We start from the raw sequence: 20589 nt of genomic DNA, 5'->3' as shown, positions 1-20589 counted from the left end.
GGTCTACTAGGCACGCCCACCCTTGATTGCTCTAATGTGGCTCACCTGGCAGGGCGGCGCACACCAGGCCGCGCTTAGTTGTTGATTGCACCCAAGGTCTAAACAGCGGCCATGCGCAAGCAGCAGCACCGAATAGGTAGAGGGCAGGAGGAGGAAGAGAGGAATAACAGCCACACCTACTAGGTCAGCGCGACACCTCCCACTCGATCTTTGCTCAGCACTGTCGTTAGCTGAATACAGCCACAGATGATGTCGTCTTCACTGCCCTGCACTCTCTCTTCATACATGTGAAATATAACAAACTCTCTCTCAGCAGGCTGTTTGTGAAGCTGACTGGCAGACTCGTCAGAATCAGAATCAGAAAGGGTTTTATTGCCAAATGTTGAGCAGGTTTACAACATTAGGAAATTGCTGCGGTGCTTCAGTGCAAACATACTGTCATAAAAATATAAGAATAAGAATTAAAAGTGCTAAGTAGATAGATATATACATGAGTGCAGGTGGTGATCAGTGCCAAACATGGAATGATGCAGTGACACAGCGTAGGGTCATGTGTTAGTGGTGGGAACAGTCATATGGTTATTGTTCATGTGTCCGACAGCAGAGGGGAAGAAACTGTTCTTATGGCGAGAGGTTCTGGTGCGAATGGACCGGAGCCTCCTGCCTGAGGGGAGCAGGTCAAACAGACTGTGTCCAGGGTGAGAAGGGTCAGCTGAGATCCGAGCTGCACGCCCCAGTGTCCTGGAGGTGTACAGGTCCTGCAGAGATGGGAGTCTGCAGCCAATCACCTTCTCAGCAGAGCGCACAACACGCTGCAGTCTCTGTTTGTCTCTGATAGAGGCTCCAGCGTACCACATGGTACCACACTCTGGTCTTCAGGAACACATTGTGCAACTGGATACTGGACTTCCTGTCAAACAGGCTGCTGTTCAGACTGGTAATCACGGCTCCTCCCCTCTAGGGCCACACTGGAGCCCCCCAGGGTCGTGCACTCAGCACCCTCCTGTTCATGTTGAACAGCCATGACTGCACTCACAGACATGGAGAGAATATCTTCATGAAGTTAGAGGACAACACCACCATCATCATTCTGTTGGAGGAGATCAGCCGTGCACAGCTGTGCAGTTTGGTGCAAAGACAACAACTCACTGCTCAGTGTCAACACATGTTGGAGCTAATGGTCAGACAGCAGGAGAGTTTACTTCATGGTGAGAATACATCAGTTACATACTTCACCATGAACAGGTGTTTATTTTATATCTGAATTATTTCTTCATTCACATTTTAGTTACCAGCATAAAGAGATCACAGGAACATTTGCCACCTGTGTTGCATAATGATCACTAAAATAAACCTTCAAAGTGAACGTGGTACAGTGATGATACAGTTTTGTAGACGTGCTTAAATCTTACCTTTTCTAACAGTGCGGGTCCAAACTGACTGAAGCTCTTTCTGGCGTCAGTCTGAGCTGGAAGTCACTGTCTGGATTCTTCATGTACACTTCAAAGAAATTTGGAGTTCTGCTTTCATATCTGAGCTTTAACGCCTGTTAAAGAATGAAAAGATAAAGTCAGGGAAGAACCTGTAAGATATTTTTCCACTGAGGGAGAGAAATCTGATGATTATTCATTCATATAATTTAAACAGACTAATATATTTACTGACCTTACACAGATTTATAAATTGTTTTGGGATCAAATGAGCAGTAAATAAATTCAACATACCTGAGGACAGATTTCTGCACCATCCAAATCTGCTCTTAGGGTGAAACAATGAAACATTTTCAAGGACTTTTCTGGATGCGGCTTTCGGATGACTTTGTATCCACAGGATTCTTCTCTCCGGTCCATCGTCTACAGAGCGAGAGAATATATATGTTTATATGTATGTGTGTAAAGATGCTACAGGGATCCAATATTGTAATATTACTGTCTGCTGATTTATTTGTTGCACATTGTCCATCTTATACTGTGAAACATGTAATAACCTGCTGTAGCCCAGGATCACGTGGGATCAGATAAACATGCAGTGTGAGGAAAGCTGTGTTGGTCTGATATATCAACACTTTACAGTTGATTTCCACAGGAACGCCCACTTTCATCAGGAGCGCACTTGGAGAGAAAATCAGACACTTTTTCCACAACATCTCCACAGTCATCTATGTGAAGGACTGCAAACTTGTCCAATATGTCAGGGACGTCATCTGCACAAGAAAACTTGAATCATAAATGTAATTTATTGTTAAATAATAATGCCTTCATGTCCTCTTACCGATGCAGATCCAGTGTGGCAGGTGAACTTCATTTAACTTCCCAGCAGTGACTGTGACGTCCATCAGAGGACCTGCAGGCATGTATTGTCTGCTCTCCATCCTCTCCATGTGTCCGTTTTTTACATATTTATTTGTTTTTGACTTTATTTGGTTCCTGAGGTGATACCTGATCATCTCTGCACCAGATTCTGCTCATCTTCATTAAAGCCTTTCTGGTCACCTCCACACACTCTCGGCTGTACTTCTCCATCATCACATTCACTACATCCTGAGTGTTTGCTGCTTTCAGTTTGCTACTTGAGATGAGGAGTGAATCTTTCTGCTATTCAATCAGTGACTTGAATTCATCCAAGTGAGCAGCTTCTCAGTCGTCATAGTTACCACCTGGAAAATGAAAAAGTCATTTTGTACCTGCAGGACTGAAGCAGCCTGTCACTTCTTATGCAGGAGGTGCAGGGCCAGCGATGGTGACACAGCAGATCCTGACACGTATCTACACAACTACATGGATGTTTGCTCCTTCATGTTGAAATTAGCGTCACATGTTTAAATATAGTCTTTAAATGATTTTGAGCAACCTTTGAATGAAAGATGTCCAACATCACACATCACAGGTTACATTTTCATATCGTCAGTTATTTCCACCTGCATTTTGTTCCTATGAAGTTACAGCTGAATAATTCAGTTTGTCTTTTAAAGGTAAACTATAAAACTTGCTAAGGTTACAGGTTTCCATAATTTCCTTCAGGATTAATAAAGTATTATCTATTAAGGACAAAACGGGGGGGTTACCACTGTCCGGGGTTCGACTCCACCACCAGACCTTTGTGTGTGGAGTCTGTATGTTCTCTCTGTGTTTGTTGGGTTCTCTCCGAGTACTTCAGCTTCCTCCCACAGTCCAAAGACATGCAGTTAGTGTGGTTTAGTTAACTGGTGATTCTAACCTGCCCATAGGTGTGAATGGTTGTCTGTCTCTCTGTAGTAGACTGCCGTCCAGGGTGTACCCCGCCTCTCGCCCTGTGGTAGCTGGGATAGGCTAATAAGGATAATGGATGGGTGGAAAATGTAAACTGGGTTAAATGATTAAGATAAACCTCACTGACACTTGTTCTTCGTGCTGCTGGATTAAAATGGAGTTGATGAGTCGACGCTGATCAGCCTTTGTAGAACTGAACGCTCCAGAAAGGCTGGAGTTTAAATGAACGAACGAACCAGAAAACAAGGGTAAAAAGGAGTCTTTAATAACAATTAAACCATATAAAAATTTGTACGTACAAGTCAAAATATAAGGACACATTTAGGAACAGTCTGAGTTTCTTCCTTAGACGAATAAAGTCCTCAGAGTCAGGAAACATCCAGTTCTGTGTAAATAAAGCCGTCCGATCCCGGTCTGACATTTCTGATGTTTGTAACGTTTCTTATTGACTGCTTCCATCATTTTAATGTACTTTTAGTCATTCATTTAACTATTCCTCATTCTTACTGTTATTTATGTGTTGATCTTTCTCATTTTGTGATATTTCAGTTTGACTGACTGATGCTGCAAATCAAAATGATCCTGTAGGAAAATAAAGACTGACCTGAACATCTCATCTCTTAAAATACAAAAGCACAGCAATCATCTTACTGAGTGATCTTCATTGTACATTGTTTCATTGTTTTTAGGCCGCTTCATTCCAGCAAAAGTTTCACCGTATAAACATGAAAGACGTGTTTTTACAGATTTTAAAATGTTAAAAAATGAACGAGTTTCTGACAGTAAATAGTTAATAGACACCAATGTTGCTCCCTGATGTATCCGAAAAAATATTTAATTGATAAAGAACAATTGTATTTATGTGGCTATATTTAGTAGAAAGCCAATATAAAATGTTTAGTGACGTGCTTAAAAGGGAATTAAAAAACACAAAACAATGATTAAAGCAGGATATTAAAGATTAAAAAGTATAAAATTCTCCAGTTTATCTTCAAAGCAGTCGTCAAAACTTCTTAAAATGTGAGAAACATGGCAGTAACAGATCCAGGTCATGATGTTCCTCAGTAACTTCTAACCTTGGAAACTTTTCTCATTCAGGCTTCACTCCAAACCAGACTGAGCATCGACCACAAGAACAAAAGACAGAAGATAACAGAGTTCATATGGTGTTAATGTAAAATTATTCTGGAAGACTTTTCTTTATGTGGCACATTTATACTGTGATATGGATTTATCGTCTTCAACAAAATGAGAATCATAAAGCTGTTCATGATATTTTTGTATGTAATTATACATATAATGCTCATTTTCAGGTTAATATTTTTAATTTTGGACTGTACTCGAGTAGCTTTGTCTGAGTCACAGTTCAAAATCATCCTCATTTTTCTTATACTTGGTTTGGTTGTAGCTCCTCATCCTCTCTGAAACAAGCTTCTTTTTTACTCCTCTCCCTTTAAGGCAACTTTGTTCTTATTGGCTGTTTCCCACAAACAGAAGGTTTGAGGGACAAGTGGGTGGAGCTTCTGTGATAAGGACCAGAACTGGAGATCAGCAGTATTAGGATATCGCCCCTCAATGACATCACACATTACAGAAGTTAAAAAAACCACATAAACCTGAGTGTTTGTCTCACAGTGAGTATCTGTAAACATGATGATCTCATTATCGTAAATTTGAAAGTGTATAAATGAAAACAAAGAAAAGCACAACAAATGCCGTCTTTTTACAAACTGCGCTGCTAGAAACAAACAGAATGTGTTTCTATGAAAGAAGGAAATGAAATCACTGTCAGATCATTTCTACACGTTTAAACCTGAAATAATTCTGCAGAAAATAAAAACATGAGAACAGAAAATTAAAGAGAGAAAGTTAAAATAAAATGAAAAGATTAAATATTAAAATAAAAAATGCTTCAAAAATCTTGATCTCATCCTCATGTTTGCATCAACCTAAGAACACGAACACACACACACACACACACACACACACACACACACACACACATACAGTAATTTTCAAATAGATGTTATTTCCTGTATTTTAACCTCAAATCTGCTCCTACATTATAAACTCTCCCTCATGTCAGAGTCAGTTGGACGGGCAGTCAGACTCTCTGCTACTTTCCATACTACAATCATGTAGTGCACTGAAAATAAATTCAGAAGCTACAAATCTAACTATACAAAAGTATTTTGGATTAAGTAAAATATTCATAAAATCAATGATGCCATTTTGATTGTTACCTTTGCATCATGAGCTGCTGTCTGATAACTTCTGCACCAGATCATTCCTGTTAATTTTCCTAAAAACCTTCTTGGTCACCTCCACAGACTTTTCTGTGTAGGTCTGCACCACCAGGTCCACCAGGTCACAGGTGCTGGCCTTCTCCAGTCGGCTCTCTGGGATGGGTTGGAGCTCCACCAAAACATCACGGTCCCGCAGGAACCACTTGAACTTTTCAAGCTCCTCCTTTTTCAGATCTTCCAACATTTCCAAAAGCTTCTCTCTGTCTGAGTGGACTGTTAATGCCTGAGAACAAATGAGGAGATATAATTTGATATCAATCAGTTATCCAAAAATAAAATTATGCATAACAACCATCCAATTCAATCACGAGGGGGTTTTATTCAGTTTTACATTCTGAATTATGTTTAACCTGCATTTTAATGACTTAAAGCTTTTGTGTGTAAAGTCAGGCGTTACTCACCTTTGGCATCTGTGCTGCAGCATCACTGTCCCACTGTAACTTTAGCTTTTTATGCTCTTCTTCTTCTGGATCCTCATCGTACCTCTTTCTGTTGGATTTGAACAATGCCTGGTAAAGTTAAAGCAAAGAAAGGAATATGATTAGGTCAGTGATTAGTTAGTTAAGTGTAAGAACCATCACTTTTAAACATTTTTAACACAGCATTTAAAATATTGCTTTTAAAAATGTAAATCTTATGAATGAAGCTGTGTTGTGTAAAGTCAGAATAAGTTTCTTACTCACTTTCCTTCCCCGTGCAGGAGGATGTTTATCCACCGAGTGTTTCTCTGAGAAAGAAGAAAGATGAAACATAAATATTGATTGATTTGATTCATGAAGAGTTTTCCGATGGAGTGGAGTGTGTTTAATGTGCCAGGTTAAATATGCTATGAAAACATCAGAATCAGACTAGCAGCAGATATCTAACATTAAAGGACTCAGATAAAGTGACCAGGCCCCGCCCACTTTGGAGCCATTAGAACAGCCAAATAAGGACCTACAGTAGTCCAGCCTAGAAGGAATAAAATACATTAACTGGTTTTTCAGTATCACTCTGAGACAAAAAGTTTCTCATTTTATTCATAATCATCTGAATTTTTAAAGGATGAATCGTGGTCAGCAGGTTCCTCTGTCTTTGGCTGCATCCACACATATAAGGCTCATTATTGTAAACTTTGCATATCATTTTTTAATGGTTTGTGTTATATCACCACCTTTTGTTATGGCAATGATCTTTTAAAATGTATTTGATGCACATTTTAGTGTGGAGGGAGATATTTTTTGAAATGAGCTCAGAAAAATCCCTGTTTTGAAAAACAAAGGGTAAATGGGCGGTTCTTATTTAGTACTTTTCTACCAGATGTCTCATTCATCCATTCATACAAACACTTTTTCTGGGCTTTCTATCTCAAATTCACACTCCAGTGAGCCGGGTTCAATGTTCTGCCAAAGGATACTGAATCCAGACTGCAGCAGCCCAGAATTGAACCACCAACCTTCTTGATAACCATGTGCACAACCTTTGTCCCATTTTCAGTTAACTTCCTGTTTTATTTTCAAAGCTGGGTTGTTCCGTTTCCTGTCTGCATTCATGTCTATGATTAAGTTACAAGTGCTTTAGTATCACTCTCATCGGTGTGTATTTAGTCTGTGCATTTTCACTCTCCCTGGTCATTTTCTCATCAGCTTTAACTCCTGTTGTCTCCCTGTATCAGCTTTTCCTTCTTGTTTTGGATTCTGTGGTCATTTTTTTTGCTTCTATTCATTTTCATTCCAGTTTCACTCTATTTTTAGTTTTGAGTAAAGTCTAAGTGTGTGCAGTTCATCTTCAGTAAGGCAACAACTATGACAGTTTTTTCTTGAATACTAAAAGTAATTTACTGAAAAGATAGAACAGTTAATATCTGTGAACCTACCAGCTGCCAACGTGCCGACACCAGCTGCTCCCCTTGAGGATCCTGCAGCTGTGAAACATTGAGGAAAATTTACTGTAAGAAGTTAATTGGTTTAAACCACATTTAATGTAAGGAAAAAATGGAATATGGACGCTTGATGTCATTGTTTGATGTATCAGAGTTTAATAATGAAGGTTATGGTCATGGTTATGATTGGTTATGATGTTTGATTTGGCAGTTTTACAGCCGATACCCTTCCTGACATAACACAAAGGGGGATTTGTGCCTCTGACTGGAATCAAACCAGCATCCTTTCCTCTCCAAGTAAACCATACTTCTGTTCTATGGAGCTCTTTTCTAAAACCTTTCTGTAATAAATGGTGCCATTTTTGTTTCTTATCACAAGCTGATACCTAACAGCATCAGCTGTCATGATCCTGGGTCATGTGACCCAGCATTTTGAGTTTTCCTGTGTTTTTGTCATTTTGTATTATGGTTTGTGTTCAAGTTCACTTAGTGTTCTATGGCAGCGGTCTCCAACCTTTTTTGCGCCACGGACCGGTTTATGCCCGACAATATTTTCACGGACCGGCCTTTAAGGTGTCGCGGATAAATACAACAAAATAAAACTAGTACCGGTACCAAAAAAAGAAGATTTATTCATAACACACATGAAAAGACCCAGGAAAACAGAGTTAACGATAAAAACGATAACAAAATAACGCTGAAAACCAATAAAAACCATGAAAACCAGACATTTCACACCTGAGCCTCAACTCTCGCGGCCCGGTACCAAACGACTCACGGACCGGTAGCGGTCCGAGGCCCGGGGGTTGGGGACCGCTGTCCTATGGTGCCTAGTTATCCTGTTTTTAGTTTCTACCCTGTTTAGTTCCTTGATTATTTAGTAGTTACTCCTTGTGTCGTTGCCCTCTCTGTGGCAGTTTATGTGTTTGTTCTCCTGCCTTGTTTTCCCTCCTTGTGTTTTTTTATGGATTATCAAAATTCACAACAATATGCTAACTAAGCTTTTAACCTGGACCTTTATTGTCAACTTTGATTTTGGACGCCAACAATGAAGGTCAAGGTCAAAACCATAATCACATAAAAAAACAACATATCCAGTAATAGGTCATATGAGAGGGCATGGTAAGGGATGTACAGCACACTTTGTATTTTTTCAGTACATCATCACAATGATGCCATAAAGTTTTGACAGCTTATAGAAGCCAAAGTTTTCAGCCAATTCTGCTCCAATCACATGGGTAAAGATAATTAAATACACCATCTTAGTATGTAATACCTCAAGGTCAAAGGTCAAAGGTCAGGGTCCCACGATATAGGAAAAAGCTTTAGTTTCTATTTAATCATCTCAAAAATTTAAAGCAACATATTAGTCATTGTGGAACATCAACACTTTCTTCGTTTGAGCTCTTTAACACAAAAAGGTTAATAAACTAGACTAGATTTCCATATCAACAATGCTGACATCAGCATGTTTTAATAACAGCCAGCTGAGGTAGATATGTTTAATAAAAACAGGCTGATGTCATCATGTTGTGACAAAAACATCATAAACATCAAACTTTTAGTACAGCCCTTGCTCTTAGGGGGAGTTGTGCTCTCTGAGTGCGCCTGCTTACTGTGCAGTGTCTACACTTGGGTCCTCTTGTCAACAACTGCAACAAAATCCTTTAATAAGAAAACAGCAGAGTTGATATATGTTACCATTACCTGAAGTACTGACACCAGATGCTCCCCTTGAAGCTCCTGAAGCTGTAAAGACATTTTTTAATTGTGTGTTAAATGCACCAATTTAATTAATTTTCATTACAAACAAAGAAACAGATCAAATTGTCTAATATAGACACATTTGCCCTTAACTCACTCTTCTTAGTTTTAAATGACTCACTGCTGATCTGTTTAATTCACTCAGTGTCTGAAAAGTCTGTTTGTCATTACAGACGAGCTTCTAAACTGAACAGTCACTGATGCCAGGAATGTTTTAGCAGGACCAACACAGTACAAACTATTATGTTAAACAGCATTCGACTTAACTCTACGAGTTAAAGGTACAGCAACACATTTTATGTTGTGAGTGAAAGCAAAGAATTAGTTTGAATACTCTTTGAGTGTATTTTCTTACCTTCAACATAACCAGACATGGGATAGTCATCTGGAATTAAAGGAAAATCAAAATATGAGTGTTTGATATTGTTGTTTGATGTGCTGCATTCAGGGACCAAAGATTATGAAATAGCAGAGAAACAACACGTTCACATTGCTGTTGCTCTTCAATTTGCAGTCGTCAAATAAAAGGATGAATTTTTCCATTACACTTTGTGTACATTGTATTATTTAACAGAATAACTAACCTTGATGAACATCACATGTCCAGACTGCTTCATCATTATTTGAGTGCAGGAGTGTAAGCCTGAGTTTTCTGTCTGGATTCTCAATGAACACTTCATAGAAGTTTATCCTGTTATATCTGAAGGTTAACTCCTGTGGGGAAAAGTGTAACACACACACACACACACACACACACACACACACACACACACACACACACACACACACACACACACACACACACACACACGGAGTAATATCAAACATGATGTTCAAAGGTTTGCAATATTTCAAACAGCTCAACAAACACGTCCATATTGTTTCTGTGCAGAGTGAATTACAATCTGTCTGCTCGTCCTTTTTACATTTGTATTCATCACTGACTCTGTACGTGATGTGTTGCTGAAGCTATCCAGTTATTTCATATTCCAGAAAGCTCATCACTGTTCATCACACTGCTGCCCTTCTGACCCGGCCCCAGATAAGTAGAAGAAAAAGCATGGATAGATAGATGTATGTAAAATACATATTTTGTGCAGCTTTTAACCCACTAAACAATTTTCATGGTTTAGTGGGTTAAAAATACATGCTTTGGTTCTAAAAGTGTTTGAAGATTGTGGTGATAACGTGGTAATAGCTCAGGTGGCAGAGCAGGTCAGCCACTAATCAGAAGGTCGGTGGTTCGATCCCAGGCTGCCTCCTGACTGCATGCCAAATATCCTTGGGCGAGATACTAACCCCATGTTTGCCTACTGGTGGTGGTCAGAGGGCCCGGTGGCGCCAGTGTCCGGCAGCCTCGCCTCTGTCAGTGACTGAATGTAGTGTAAAGCGCTTTGGGGTCCTTAGGGACTAAGTAAAGCGCTATACAAATGCAGGCCATTTACCATAATAATGTAAGAACAGCAGAAAGCAGAAAGCGTTCTTAAAAACAAGCTTCGGACATGACTGAAATGTTTGAGTAGAGGTTTATCTACACATACAATGAGGGGCTAGATCTCCTCAGCTTTTTACAAACTGTACCTGTGGTTGAATTTCTGCTGTTTCCATGTCGGCTCTGAGGCTGAAAGTACGCTCAGGTTGCAGGTACTTGTCTGGGTGTGGTTTTTTTGATTCTTTTGTATCCATCTGAGGATTCTTCCTTGTCTATTCCCTGTTATCAGATGATATCAGTCATCAGCAGCTGAAGATTTTAAAATTCAGTTTGGATTTAAAATCGCAAAATAAATTCATGATGAACTGTTAGGATAATGATCATTTTAACTTATTACACTTTTATCATTGAGTTTGCAGTCAGTATGATGTCATATTTAAAAATAATGGTCAGTGTGCCCAGATAATATTTTTCACCTTGTGTCTAGTATAAAATATAAAAGCAATCGTACTGTGACTTTCTTTGCCTGCACTGATCCTAATACATTGAATCTGTTCAGTTACCTGTTCCAGAGCAGGATCCTGTCGGATTGGATAGACGTGGAGTTTAAGAAATGATGTGTTGGGTTTATAGTACATCAACGTGTAACAGCTGATTTTCAAAGGAAAGAATAAACGTATCAGAGCCCCTATTAGACAGAAATGTGGTTCAGTTAACTTGACATGTGTTGGTGTGACCTCAGACACTTTTTCCACAACATCTCCACAGTCATCTATGTGGACGACTGCAAACGTGTCCAATATGTCAGGGATGTCATCTGCAGGAGAACACAACAACACAAACATGGTGAGAAGAACAGTTTATAACAGTTTGTGCGCTCACTGTCAGAAATGTCAAACATCTGAAAGTCTTCCTTCATGTCCTCTTACCGATGCAGATCCAGTGTGGCAGGTGAACTTCATTTAACTCCCCAGCAGTGACTGTGACGTCCATCAGAGGACCTGCAGGCATGTATTGTCTGCTCTCCATCCTCTCCATGTGTCCCTCCCAAGATCTAAACTGGTACTGAAAGCTGGTCTTTCCCTTACAGACCCAGCGCAAGCCCGACACTCTGCATTCAAAGTGTCCTGCTGCAGACTGAAGGCTGAAACAGGAATTAAATACACACTCATGAAGGAACAACAGAGTGAATGGAAACACAGAGAGTAGTCGTGTGAATCGGATGCAAAATGAAGAATTTCCTCTGGGAATAAATCCAAAGCTGAACTGTTTCCTGTAGTTCCAGTTTGCTGTGCTGCAGCATTCAGGAAGTTGATTTACCTGTAAGTTGGAGCCTCGTCTGCATCTGTACTGTTCACCTCAGGTTCAAGTTTAGTCCAATCACTGCAGTCCTGCTGCAGAGGACAGTCTCTTTAGTCAATAAGTACACATGTTTATAAAGAAAGAAACTTTAGCAATAAATGGATGAATGGAAGGGATTACCGTCAGGCTCTGACAACCTTCAAGCTCTGAACTTCTTTCAGTTTTTCGTCCTTGTTGAGACACAAAGAATTCAAATGAATGATGTTATGCTGACATATAAAATCATCCTCTAACTGTCCACATGTTTGCTGTTTGATCACTTTATGCTGTGCAGTGCTGCTTCAACATCAGAACAACATGTTCAGCAGGACGTGCAGCTGAGTGACGTCTAAGATGATCAAAAGCTGATGAATTCAAATATTCTCACCAGTGATGTCAGAACAAGACAGAGACAGAGAGAAAGGTTGGATTCAGCTCTGATCATTTATGCAAAGTTATTTTTGGACGTCTGTTGTGTTTCCTGTTTATTTTAATGTTTGTTGATTAGAAGTTGTTTAAAGAAGTTTATTGTAAATTATGAAAATCTGTTTATTAAACTTTGTTTGGTCTCACCTGAGCTGCTCTCTGACAGCCTCAGCATCAGATCAGGTCTGTTCATGTCTGTTGAAACCTCCATGGTCACCTCCACAGACTGATGACCAAGTTTATCCACCATCAGATTCACAAGGTCTTCTGTTCTGTTTTGACACCGGTAACTCTCCATTTGTGGCAGGCTCATCTTAAAGCACGTGAACGGCAGCAACTGCTTGAATTTCTTTAGATCCTTTTGACTGAATTCATTCAGTGTTTCCAAGAGAATCTGTCTGACAGCTTCCTGTTCTTTTTCCTGTAAAACCAAAACAATGTATTAAGTTACTGTATAATATCTCTGTTGGACGATTTAAAGATTTCTCTTTATTTAATTTCCAGAGAAACTGTAGTAGAAATATCAAATATTAATAAAAAAAAGATGTCTTCATTAATATTTATATGTTTTAGAATAATCACTGAAGAGACAGCTGGCGGTTTTGATATTTACTTCACTCTCTTTATGAACTGCAAAACTTCAAGTTTCATAAGAAAACGTTATTTCATTTCTATCAATACTAAAAACTATTTTTTTGCAAAAGCTGAGTTAAAGTCACACTCACTCTCTTCAACAGTGCAGCTCCATGTTCATCCACAGAGTGTTTCTCTGAGGAGGAAAGACATTTACCATCAACTCTGAGGATTCAAACATCATCACACATCCAAGTAGAATCAGCCTTCAGACGACACAGATGATTTAAAAGAGAAAATCATGTGAAACTAAATAAAATGACATAAGAACCCAACAAAGAAACCCTCCATCCTGTCCAACCAAAGTAACTGGGGGTTCCCAGCTGTGATAATGAGAGAGGGTACACCTGTCCACCTCAGGTTTTAAACAGACAGACAACCTTTCACACCCACATTTAATTTAGAACCAGCAATAAAGCCAACAAGCATGTGTTTGGACTGGAAACCAGAGCACTCTGAGGAAAAGCATGCAGGCACAGGGAGAACATGCAAACTCCACACAGAAAGGTTCCAGCCAACCAGGAGGCTCAAACACACAACCTTCATGCTGTGAGGACACAGTGCTAACCACTGCACCACCATGACACCACCAACACAAAAACCTGTTGATGACACAGAGTTTACACTCATGCATGTTGGTCTTACCTCTGGATGCTGAGCTGCTCTCTGGTAACTTCTGCACCAGATCAGTTCTGTTCATGTGCATGAAAACTTCTCTGGTCACCTCCACAGACTGATGACCAAGTTCATCCATCATCAGATTCACTACATCTGCTCTGGTTGATGATGGACTCAACCTATATGAGAAGAATGACAGAATCCTCCAAGGAATGATCGTCTGCAGGAGCCTCTTAAATTTCTTGAGCTCCTCATCACTCAAATCATTCAAAGTTTCTAAAAGCAGATGTTTAACAGCTGCCATTGTTGCCGCCTGGAACAATAAACACAATCACGGGGTCACATATTTATTTAGCCAAACACAAGCATCTATTTACTAGTTGTGGTACGTTTATGAAAAAAATGAAGAAAATCTAAAACTGTGATCCACTTTTATGGGTTTGAATACTTTTTCTTTACAGGCTGCAGTTCTTCTCTCACTGTGCAGATAAAAACTGAAATATATCCATCAAGAATCTTTCCCTGATTTCACATCATCTTTCATTCTTTATTAATATTTGTAAGTAGAATAAAGTTTCCTGTTTAATCTGAAAGTGTTTGATGTTTTCAGATTTCTCTGTCCTGTTGAAGAGTCAGGACAAATGTACATGCTGACACTTCCTCAGCTCATCCTCAGTGGTAAAGACATCCTGACATTAGTGTTGCAGAAAATTACTGCTGAAGAAGTCAAACTGAATGAAGCTTCAGTTTGTCACAAACATCCAGCAGAAATCATGAGAAAAATGAGTCAACATGAGAACTGATGATACTTTAGTCCTCTGACTTTCAGCCTGCTGTCTTGTACTGAATCAGAGATGTGACATGACTCACTTTGTGGATCAGTGCAGAGCGTCGTTCATCCACAGAGTGTTTCTCTGAGGAGAAAAGTGCTCAAAGTCACTCATGACAAACACATTTAACAACTAACTGACAATTATTCAGGAAATATGACTTTGGAAAAATGGACAATATGCAGAATTACACTGAAACCTCCTCAGCAATAATAAACAGTATGAAGGAGTCATTTTTGCTCCTCCTCACAAAGTATTTGGATTTAATCTGGTCTCATTTTTATGTATTTATTGAAGTAGATTTTTCCAGAACAGCCATAAAATATGTTTTAAAGATGTGTTTTTTTGTCTTTATTACAAATATTATTTATAAAGTCAAAGAAGACTTTAGTCAGACGTTTATGAGACATGAAAACAGTTTTATGACTTTAATGAGTTTTGATTTTGTTGTCTTACTTCGAGGCAGTGAGCTGCAGCCTGACAGCCTCTGAGCCAGATCAGTCCTCTTCATCTTCTTTAAGACCTCCATGGTCTTCTCCACTGACTGTTGGCCATAAGTCTGCACCATCAGAAACACTGTGTGCTGCAGGTCTGTCCTCATGTACCACATCAATGAAAAGACTGAGTAATATTGGTGAAGATGAATTTCTTGCAGGTTCAACTTGAACTCACTGAGCTCCGGCTCATTGAGACCATCCAGAGCTTCCAGCAGCAGCTCAATAACAGACTCCATCGTTTCTACCTGGAAAATTCAAAGAAAATGTTCATGAGATAAATGTGACATTTCTCACTTTCAGGTTTGTTTGTTTTCTCATCAACACTTTACAAATGTAGATGTGTTTAGATGACATCATCCATCACATAAGGTGATGATGTCATTGGTCATATTTGTCACAATGATCACAAACAGCTGATTAACAATTATTCTGCTTCTGTTAACAAGTTCAGGACTTTTCTGACCTGCTGCAGACCTCCCTCACTGCACACGCTCAACTTATCAAACTTTGACTTTTCCAATCAAAATCAAATCATTTGTTTCTATTGAAGATTTCTATCCTGTGTTTATGAAATGAAAGCTGGATGATCTGAAGTCAGACAGATGTGACATGACTCACTTTGTGGATCAGTGCAGGCCAACGTTCATCCTCAGAGTGTTTCTCTGACAGAAAAGAAAGATTAAAAGCTTCATTCATGACTGATTTAACATCAGTGTTAATAATCAGACACTTTGAAATAACTGATGCTTTGATTTCATTCTGATGATCCTTGTAAGTTGGATTAATAACAACATTAAACTTGTTAACATGAAGTCATATTTGATGGGAAACTATCAACGTGTGAGGAAATGATCCAGTTCTGTTTCATTCAGTAATTCTTCTTCTTCATCTTCTTCATCTTCATATCAATGAGTGTATTTATTGATTCATGTGTTTTCTGGACACTGACCTTTCTCTGTTTCCTCCACATCAAATCCTTCAGCTGATGATCCTGCAGCTGCAACACATTGAATACAAACTGTAACTACATGATACAGACACTGTGTGTGTCCTTTATGTGTGCTCATCCTGAGTATAACACTGAGTCCTGACAATAAAAAGCTTTAATATTTCACTTTCAGCTGTGCTGACTGAAGGCAGGAGGAGGCCATAGTTACACAATCACAGAGAAATCACTGAAAAGACTTTGAATCATTTACCTCATACAGGTCGTCTGTCTCCATAGTGGAGTTTCAATCAAAGCTAACATAAAGATCCATTTACAACACAAGACTGATATTAATGAGCTCAAAATGCAAAAAACAAAGAAAAATATTTTCAAAGGAAAGAAGTTCAAAGAGCTTTAAAACAACATTTACTAAAGAAAGTCACTGATTCAATAAGCTGAATATTTTTACTTTAAACATTGAAATATGAAAACAAATCTGTTTAATTTTACTGTGTTTGTACAACCTGAATGTGTTCATTTATCAACGTCTGTCCAAAATAAATCAGAGGAAACAAATTCTTTCATTTATAAATGATAATAAAGTTTATATTATGCAGTTCTTGTTGTGAGTTTCTCTGATTTAATTCTTTAAATTATTTTTTACTGTAAGGTGTAATATTATATTTAATAATAATAATGGATTGCATTTATATAGCGTTTTTCTAGGCACCCAAAGCGCTTTACAATGCCACTATTCATTCACTCTCACATTCACACACTGGTGGAGGCAGCTACAGTTGTAGCCACAGCTGCCCTGGGGCAGACTGACAGAAGCGAGGCTGCCATATCGCGCCATCGCCCCCTCTGGCCAACACCAGTAGGTGGTAGGTGAAGTTTCTTGCCCAAGGACACAACGACCAGGACAGAGAGCCAAGGGATCGAACCGGCTACAGGTTACAGATACGCTTCCCAACGCTTCCCTGAGCCACGGTCGCCCCAAATTAAAATAGGGGCGATTAAAATAGTGTGGAAGTACTTTAAAATCCTTCCACACACAGTTAAGAATAATCACACCATATCTGATGTATGGATTTGTCTATTAATTTATGCAGCTTATGATTATTGTACAGCTGTCCTTCTTGGCCAGGACACTCTTGTAAAACAGATCTTTAATGTCACAAGTTTATTTTTTTCTGGTTAAATAAACTTTAATGAATAAATAAAATGTATTAAAGTTATTACAGACACTCTGACAGATTATTTCCTCTTACCTTTGAGTCCTGAGCTGCTCTCTGACAGCCTCTGCACCAGATCAGTTCTCTGCATGTCTGTTAAAACCTCCCTGATCACCTCCACAGACTGATGACCAAGTTTATCAATCATATTATTCACTATTCCTCTTCTGTCAGTTCTCATTTCGATTTGTGGAAGACTCTTCTGAAACAGAGTGAACTGCAGGAACCACCTGAATTTGTTGAGATCCTGATCACTCAAATCCTCCAGTGTTTCTAGAAGCACATCTTTAACAGCTGCCATTGTTGCAACCTGGAAAATTCAAACATTCATAAAGAAAAAATGTTTCCTCACTGAGAAAATTACAGATTTATGTTTTTGTAGCTGTTTTAAACTTTGAATGTTTTCAATGTTTTCTCTGAAACACTTTGTTTTCTTTTATTATCTTATTTATTAAGATGTATTTATGTAAACACACTTTTTAATAATCTTTGATTTTTAATCTAAAAACATTTCTGTGACAACTGTTTAATCTAAATGATGAAATTATGATTTTCAAACTGCATCTTATTGAATCAAAGCTGAACTCTGCAGAGTCAGACAGATGAGACGTTACTCACTTTATGGATCAGTGCAGACAGATGTTCATCCAGATGTTTGTCTGAAAAAAGAGAAATTAACAGAAATAGAAATAAGTGTTTAATAAAAGCTAATCGAGCTTTAAAAAAATACACAGAGATCAAAAAAAAAAAAAAGTTACATTTAAACCTGCTGAACATCATTTTCTGCTCGTCAACAATGCTCTCTTTGCTCTGTAAATCTGACTGTTTCTAATATGAACTGAAGCAGAAACACTTTTATCATTTTAACATGTTTTGTCTTTATCTTACTTTGAGCTTCTGAGCTGCTGTCTGTCAGCCTCTGAGCCAGATCAGTCCTCTCCATCTCCTTTAAAACCTCCACGATCTTCTCCACTGACTGTTGGCCAAAAGTCCTCACCATCAAAAACACCTCATCCTGCACGTCCTGCACGTCCTGCAGGTCTGACATCTCAGACAGACTCATGGAGCTCATTGAGCCACGTTTTCTTCTCAGGATCTGGATGAAGTCTCTGAGCTCGCTGCCTCTCAGATCAGCCAGTGTCTCCAAAAGCAGCTCAATAAGAGACTCCATCGTTTCCACCTGGTAAAAACAGAGGTCACATGACAGCGATGCACCATTCAAATGTCTGTTTGATTGTTAATCAACAGAAACATTTTAGTGTGCTAAAAATAAATTCATGTTTGAATCCAATTCTTTCTAAAAACCTGAAAAGATGACCTTTGACCTTCAGACACAAAGCTGCGTCTTTTTAAGGTCATGACCGGTCGACCAGATGTAGAGCAGAAAATAACCTCCATGAACATCTGGTGCTCGGTGGGTACCTGCTTGGATTGGTTTTTTATTTCTTGGCTCATTTTTTCCTCTTTTTGAAGGATTTAATTTTCATGAACAGGTTTGTGACTCTGTTTTACTGCCTGACTGTAACTCTGTCAAAGACTGAGCTACAAAAACTGCAGTGAGTCTCCTGATTTTACAAACAGAGGGGAGCTTTAACTGCTCGCATCTTTACTGATAAACAGAAAGACTTGAATTTAATCTGCTTTTAAAATGTAAATAAGGTTTAATATTTCTATACCAATCATGTATAAAACTCATGTGTACATGACAAAGCTGCAGCTTGAATCTCATGTGTATGATTTGTGTTTAAGATGAAGATCATTTTCAGTCTTCATCTACTGAATCAAAGCTGAACTGTGTGAAGTCGACTGATGTGACGTTACTCACTCTCTGGCTCAGTGGAGGAAACTGTTTGTCTGAGGAGAAAAGAAAGAGAAAAAGTCAGATTAGAAACTGTTTTATCATCAGGCTTTATGAGGATTTAGAACATGAAAGATTTCACATCAAAGTGACACTTAAACCTCGTTAACTCGTTAATAATGATTTTAGAGAGAGGCCTAACTTTGTGAATGAGAGCACACACAGGATACTCTGATCACTGATCACTTTTATGTGTGTGTGTGTGTGTGTGTACACACACACACACGTATGTATATGCATGTATATATACACACACGTATGTATGTATACAAACATACATACATACATACATGTTACGACCCGGCTCGAAATGACCGTAACAAGAGCGGGGTGTCCCGTGACTTCCCACGCCCAAACAGCCACAGCATCGGACTTTTAACAACAGTTTATTCACAACAATGGCACTCACGGTAGTGGGAGTGTATAATTTCAGGGTGAGCTAAGGCCAACACAACAAACAAAACTCAACCTAGGCTTCGGTTCCCCTCTGACCTGTTTACGGAAAAGAAAAGAAAGAAACAACACAGTCTGACCTCCCTGGTCTAAAAACACAGGAGAAAAGAAGGCTTCCCAAAGTAATTGGCAGCTCACCCCTACTTGCTCCGCACTTCACACACATGCCGGTTCCCAGGACTTCGCTCTTCTGGACAGAGATCTCCGATGTTATTCCCGGGATCTGCTGGAGCCACTCGCCTAGCTTGGGAGTCACCGCACCTAGTGTTCCGATTACCACGGGGACCACCGTTACCTTCACCCTCCACATCCTCTCGAGCTCTTCTCTGAGCCCTTGGTATTTCTCCAGCTTCTCGTGTTCCTTCTTCCTGATATTGCTGTCATTCGGAACCGCAGGTTTCTCTTCAGCTCTGTAGCCAGGCTGAGAAACAGTCAGAGCTCTTTTGAGCCAACCATCCCTTTAACGTTAACTAGTAATGACTTCATGAACTTCTTCACAAATAAAATTTTTATCATTAGAGAAAGAATTACCAATAATCATCCCACAGATGTATTATTATCTACAGCTACTCTTAGTACCATTGATGTTAAGTTAGACTCTTTTTCTCCAATTGATCTTTCTGAGTTAACTTCAATAATTACTTCCTCCAAACCATCAATGTTCCCTCTAATTTTTCTTGTGTCTGAGCAAACACACAAACTCCCTGAGGGATCCCTTGGACCACTGTGAGCAACAGCAGACGTGTGCACTGTGGTCACGCCAGCATCGAATCCATCCAAGTTACATGGTTTAGTAAAATAATCAAATTACAGCATTTACATTTATGTTAGACTGCTTGTAATTAACTGCTTTAGCCCACTTACAATGAAAATGTAAAAAAAATATCGTTCATGCCCTGTGTAGTATGTTAACACTATTGGAAGTAAAAATAACTATAAATCCAATTTTGAAAACACAATTATTATTATTATTATTATTATTATTTATAAATCTCTGACTTGTATTATGAGTCTGTGGTCTGGGAGAGAGTCTGTAACTCTGTCTGCAAAATACAGTAAATAATGACCAATGCTGGACAACTAATTATATAGTTACTTCTTCAAAAAAGTTACTCAGTTTTGCAAACAACAAAGTTTTTTTGCAGCTGTTTACCTAAAA

At 38.9% G+C, this 20589-nt stretch overlaps 1 protein-coding gene and 2 pseudogenes across 3 annotated transcripts in view; 1 reads left to right on the top strand and 2 right to left on the bottom strand.

The window, feature by feature from the left end:
- LOC147319763 (uncharacterized) overlaps nt 1-20589 on the top strand; it is a 149371-nt gene that overhangs the window by 35252 nt on the left and 93530 nt on the right. The gene's annotated exons all lie outside the window — the stretch shown is intronic.
- LOC147319765 (uncharacterized) overlaps nt 1-20589 on the bottom strand; it is a 53683-nt pseudogene that overhangs the window by 1543 nt on the left and 31551 nt on the right. Inside the window, exons 3-25 of the transcript XR_015131430.1 lie at nt 18945-18973; nt 18008-18299; nt 17738-17778; nt 17156-17429; nt 15906-15953; nt 15575-15618; nt 14916-15201; nt 14500-14543; nt 13657-13942; nt 13104-13147; nt 12526-12799; nt 12094-12143; nt 11932-12005; nt 11541-11755; nt 11175-11428; nt 10761-10890; nt 9764-9893; nt 9535-9564; nt 9123-9164; nt 7410-7457; nt 6238-6281; nt 5956-6063; nt 5502-5777 (exon numbers count right to left, since the gene is read on the bottom strand). The product of XR_015131430.1 is annotated as an uncharacterized LOC147319765 (transcript). The remainder of the gene's footprint in view (nt 1-5501; nt 5778-5955; nt 6064-6237; nt 6282-7409; nt 7458-9122; nt 9165-9534; nt 9565-9763; nt 9894-10760; nt 10891-11174; nt 11429-11540; nt 11756-11931; nt 12006-12093; nt 12144-12525; nt 12800-13103; nt 13148-13656; nt 13943-14499; nt 14544-14915; nt 15202-15574; nt 15619-15905; nt 15954-17155; nt 17430-17737; nt 17779-18007; nt 18300-18944; nt 18974-20589) is intronic.
- LOC147319768 (NACHT, LRR and PYD domains-containing protein 1 homolog) lies at nt 878-3007 on the bottom strand (annotated as a pseudogene). The gene is made up of 4 exons (XR_015131578.1): nt 2272-3007; nt 1988-2203; nt 1725-1853; nt 878-1546 (listed from the first exon to the last, which is right to left on the bottom strand). The product of XR_015131578.1 is annotated as an NACHT, LRR and PYD domains-containing protein 1 homolog (transcript).

This window comes from Aulonocara sp. 'chitande type north' Nkhata Bay, linkage group LG11 (genome assembly GCF_057382095.1).
Source record: "Aulonocara sp. 'chitande type north' Nkhata Bay isolate Kocher_YH1m ecotype deep benthic linkage group LG11, A_spYH_male_GT1.1, whole genome shotgun sequence".
Classification (NCBI taxonomy): Eukaryota; Metazoa; Chordata; class Actinopteri; order Cichliformes; family Cichlidae; genus Aulonocara; species Aulonocara sp. 'chitande type north' Nkhata Bay.
The sequence above is the reverse complement of the archived record's forward strand: the minus strand, read 5'-3'. Positions and strand labels throughout refer to the sequence as shown.